The sequence below is a fragment of the Chinchilla lanigera genome, unplaced genomic scaffold (assembly GCF_000276665.1).
Source record: "Chinchilla lanigera isolate Chin_1 unplaced genomic scaffold, ChiLan1.0 scaffold00011, whole genome shotgun sequence".
In the NCBI taxonomy this organism is placed as follows: Eukaryota; Metazoa; Chordata; class Mammalia; order Rodentia; family Chinchillidae; genus Chinchilla; species Chinchilla lanigera.
Window position 1 is genome coordinate 14,177,967 of NW_004955412.1, and position 5,023 is coordinate 14,182,989.

The window sequence follows — 5,023 nt, forward strand, 5'->3', positions numbered from 1 at the left end:
TAAATATAGATGGAAATAGAAGGCTGCAGATTGGGTTTGTCCTTTGCTTAAGAGAGCGGAAAATGAGGAAGAACAAGAAAAGAGGTTTAAAAATGGAATGGTCAGAGAGGTAAAAGGAAACCTGGAGAAACTGGTGTCCTGTTGTCTTGCCTTTAACACCTGCGTCTCTGTGACTCCTGAGCTCATACGCTTCCCACCCCACTGCTTGGCATCTGTGTTAGTTGCTTTTATTGCTGAGACAAAATACCCAAAACCCAAAGTTAAAGGAGGAAAAGTTTATTGTAGCTCACAGTTTGTAGAGGTTTCAGTTCCTACTTGGCTGGCTCCACGACAAGATGGCATGGCAGAGGGGCATCACAGAGGAGAAACACTTCATGACAGACAGAAAGGCTTAAAGCAGCAAAGTAGTGAAGCAACAGCAGCCTGCCTCTCCCTTTTATCCCTTCCAGGCTCTCTGCCTTTTGGGTGGTACCACCCATACCTAGGGTGGGCCTTCCCATTATCCACACCCAGAATATGCCAAACTAATCAGTAGACTAATTTAGCAATTACACACCCTTAATCTCAGCATCACGCACTTAGTCCCAACATCACACACCCTATATCTAGCCACCTCTGAAAAGCCCTGTCTATGACTACATGAGTCTTAGTGGGGACATCTATGCATGAGCATAACAAACATCTGTTTTAACAATTTTGTAAAGACTGTTTTCATATATTTGAATATAGCAGAAGCTCTGTTAGACCATGGGCTTCTTTGTATGCCCAGGTCTAATACAGATTTTGGCATGTAGTAAACTCAATAAATGTTTGTTAAATAAATTCATAGAAATTTTAAAAAGGAGAAGGGATAGCCTGGAATTTTCATTATTTAGTTTTTGTATGCATTACAAATGAAATTATTCATTTTTAATGACTCTGATATTATCATGGGTTCATGGCAGGGGGCGGGAGAAGTTGTAGGTGGCAATGGGAGATGGTGAGGAACAAGGCCACTGAACACAGCTTTGATCTGTGTTGCTTAGGATCCACCTCTGGCTCCAAGCATCTGCAGAAAGTAAGAAATTCACTGCAGCCATTGTAAGCCTTTGAATTTTGTGAAAGGTAGACTATCCAGGGAATCATGGTGTTTCTATTGTTCCAAAGACCCATGCCCCCATCAGGGGATTAGCTGAGGTGTCCTCAGACCAAGAACTTAGTCCTGAATCTGTACAAAGCAGAATGCCCTTGGGAATCATCTTTCACACTGATGTCTCTCTGAAAATCAAACTCCATTTTGTGCTCAGCTAGAGTGGCTAGATAGCTATTTTATTATTGATCAAGCAGGACTCTACAGACACCCTGAGATGAGAAAAATCTTAAGAGGCACTCTCAGCTAATTCAGCTAGCTATGGTTCAAGCCAGAGAAACAACTCTATGCTCTTTAGGCCTGAGCGGGTGAAGACAGATGCTAAAAGTCTTTGTATCTGAGTGCTGGATCAGGAACTGGCATCGCTACGACCACACATAATCACACTCTCATTGCTGTGACCAGAGAAAGCCACATGCTCACCTCTTTCCAGGTCATACTTTCTCTGTTAATAGAGTCTCACTGGCTGTATCTGGGTTGAACACCTTCCTTGTTTGAAGAGTTGCAAATATCCGGGTATCAGGCACTCACTAGTCAGCAGCAAGGGGCTGCTGCTTCTCGCTTCTATTGGTGGCAGTTCCCAAATTCTCAGTGTCTGTTTATAGGGAAGTTGCATTCTTACTCTTAAGACCTCCTTAGAAAAGGAGAGAAGTAGGATATTGCTCTAGTCATGTCACATACTTTATTCTATTTAATCTATACAGATAGGTACAATTTAGACCCGTGTAAAAGCTCATAGAACTTATGCAAGGTCACAAACTTTAAAGAAATACAAGTTGGATATGCCCAGGAAAATAGCAGAGGTGGAATTCACACTCAGTATTTTATACCACCAAGGGAGAAAGAACTAGCAGAAAGAGAGAGGCTAGAAATATAGCTGAAGAGATTATTGATACAATTACAGTAACTGGAAGAATGATCTTCTCTCCTCCAATTCTCTCTCCCCCCATACTGGGGAAAAAAGTGGCACCTTGTTTAAGAACTTATTTAATCAAACCCTCATAAATGGTGATTTCAGAGCATCAGCAGGGTCTTTATATAGCTAAAGGAACAGGTATTAAAGGGTGGTAGTTTCAGGAATGAGCCCATTTTTTCATTCTCAGTGGCCCAAAGGGGTACAATTTGAACAGGAGCTGGGAACTGGAGGAGAGAAATTAAACTAGTACTGATCTGCAAAGTGATATAGAGCTGAGATGGCCTTGCAAATTAAGAAACAGTTCGGTAATGTTTCTTTTCCTCCTTATGCTCTGAGAATTAATGTTCATCCTTGGGAAGTGTGTGTGTGTGTGTGTGTGTGTGTGTGTGTGTGTGTGTGATGTCTGTGAGGCCCTTTGTTGTGGGGAGTGGCTGAAGCTGGAGACTGACCACATGTGCAGGGCGGCAGCAAGGCCATTCGGAGAACAAAGAGTATCCAAGGCAAACTATGTGAACGAGCTACTCCAGCTCCAAGAAAAGGAGGTGCCTGGAGGCTGCCATGCAAACAGGTTGCTAGGCAGAGGGGTGTCATGTGATGTCAACCTGCCCAATGTATAAATAAGGAGGAGGGATATTGGGATTTAAAACTTGGATGGGAAAGATGGCACTAGGGATGTGAAGGGCTGGTGTGGTGTGGAGGTACAGCACATGGGGATGGAGGCAGCCAAGGCACTGTGAACCAAGAGTGTTTATGAGTCATCATAGGTAACTCACATCTTTTTCCTTTTTCCTGATGATTGTAAGAAGAGGGCAGTAGATGGTGTCAAAGTGGCCCTTTCTTCACACACGGGTATCATACAAAATGGCCTCCACTTGTCTATGTTCTCACTAAGCTTTTGGTGATATTGTCTATGGGCCTTGAAGGAGTCATAAAATACCTTCCACCCACAATGCCAGTAGCTTCCTAGGCTGCTATCACAAAGTGCCACACACTGTGGCCTAAAGCAACAGAAATTTATTCCCTCACAAGTCTGGAGACTGGAAGTTTAAAATCAAGGCATCTGCAGAGCCATGCTCTCTCTATGGAAGACTCCATGGAAGAATTTCTTGCTTGCATTTCTAGCTTCTGCTGAAATTTGAAAATTTGTTTCTTGGAAATTTATGACACTCTTTAGCTGTTAGATGTATCATTCTAGTGTTTACTTTTGTTTTCATATGGCCCTTCCCCCTGTGTGTCTGGCACTATGTCCAAATTTCTCTCTTTTTATTAGACCACCCAGCATATGGAATTTAAGGCCTACTCTTCTCCAGTATGGCCTCAACTTGTTCATATTAGCAAAGACCCTATTTCCAAGTAGGATCACAACCACGGATTTCAACTAGACATGAACTTTGAAAGGGGCACTGTCAACTCAGAACTAGAACTATTAGCTCCTTACCTACTGACTTAATGCCAGAGAAATAGAGCTGTTATTTTTCCATTTCCTCACTAACTCATTGTAGAAAATGTGTTGTCACTTTCTATGTCCAAGGAAGCTGTATTAAGCCCTTGGGGGTGAGTAAGAGAATGACAACCACATCTCTTGACCTTAAGCTCCGTTCAGTCCTATGTGTGACTAGATTTTAAGTTGTTTTTCTTAGAGAAGTTCAGATGCGTCAGTAACAATGTCTAATGAAGTTTGGGTAGGCACATGCTATAGTAATAATCTAGGATGTCTCCTAAAGGATCACTGTGTTAAAAGCTTGGTCTTTAACTGTGGCACTGCTAGAAGGTCATGAAACCTTTAAGAGGAATGGCCTAGTGGGAGGTCTTGGGTAGTTCAGCATGTGCACTTGAAGGGAATTGTGGGGACCATGTCTCTGTCTTTATCAGAAAAATAGAGCTGTTATTTTTCCAGATAGAAAAAATACAAATAGAGCTGTCTTTTCTTGTCTTGATCTGAATGGACTTTCTCTGCTACAAGCTGCTGTTATGATATGCTCCCCCACCATAGGTCCAAAAGCAGCAAGGTCAACCAACCAACTACTGAATCCTACAAAACCGTGAGCCAAAATAAATGTATCTTCTTTTAAACTGACTACATCAAGAAGTTTTTTACAGTAAAGGACAGTTGACTATCGTAGCACGTAAGAGAAGAAATCAGAAGTAGCCGGCAGGGTAGCCCAGGAAGCATAGGAAACAAGTCCGTAATGTGAAGAGTCACACTTGTAGCCATGCCCTAAATTTAAAGGGTATTTTCTTACCCTAGAGGCTGAGAGCAGCCTTAAAACTGGACCCAAAGGAGGTATTAATAACACCATTTCCACATTATCTCTGTGGAAATATTTTGGGGTTGGTTATACCATTCACATTAATGGAGTTCCCTTTGTAAAGAAATCTGTTCTTATATCATTGTGATTTATGGCAGCAAACAATTTTAATATACCCAAGAGTCATCTGGATGTCATAATGAGCCATCCACAAAATGGGTATCAAAAATGATCTCTTTATTAGAATTTGATGTTGACTCACTAAACCATAATAAATTTCCTCCAATCCTGTTAATAAATAAATGCCATATCATCCACAAAAAAAAAAAGAGAGAGAGATAAAGCTGTAGCTTTGTTTTCCAAATTACATTGAGGAGACTCAGATGCTAGATTAGACACACTCCCTGCATTCTGCCACCTGCCCCTCGCCTTCCCCAGCGCCTGCCATTTCCGTGTGGCAAGTATATAATACCTCACATTCTTAAGTGCTAACTACTTGCACACATACTGTGTAAGACACAATATCTGTCCAACAGGAGAAAAAGCCTATAGAATGATCCTAGAGTACATGGGGTCTATTCTGGTATGCAATTGGACTTAGCATTAATTACCCCCTGGCCCCAATCAAAATGATTTTTCCTTGCAGTGGGGTGCTCTAGGCTGGTCCATTTCCCTCAGGGTGGGAGAATGCTCTTGCCGGTACTGGGTAAATCTGATAAGCAACTTTGC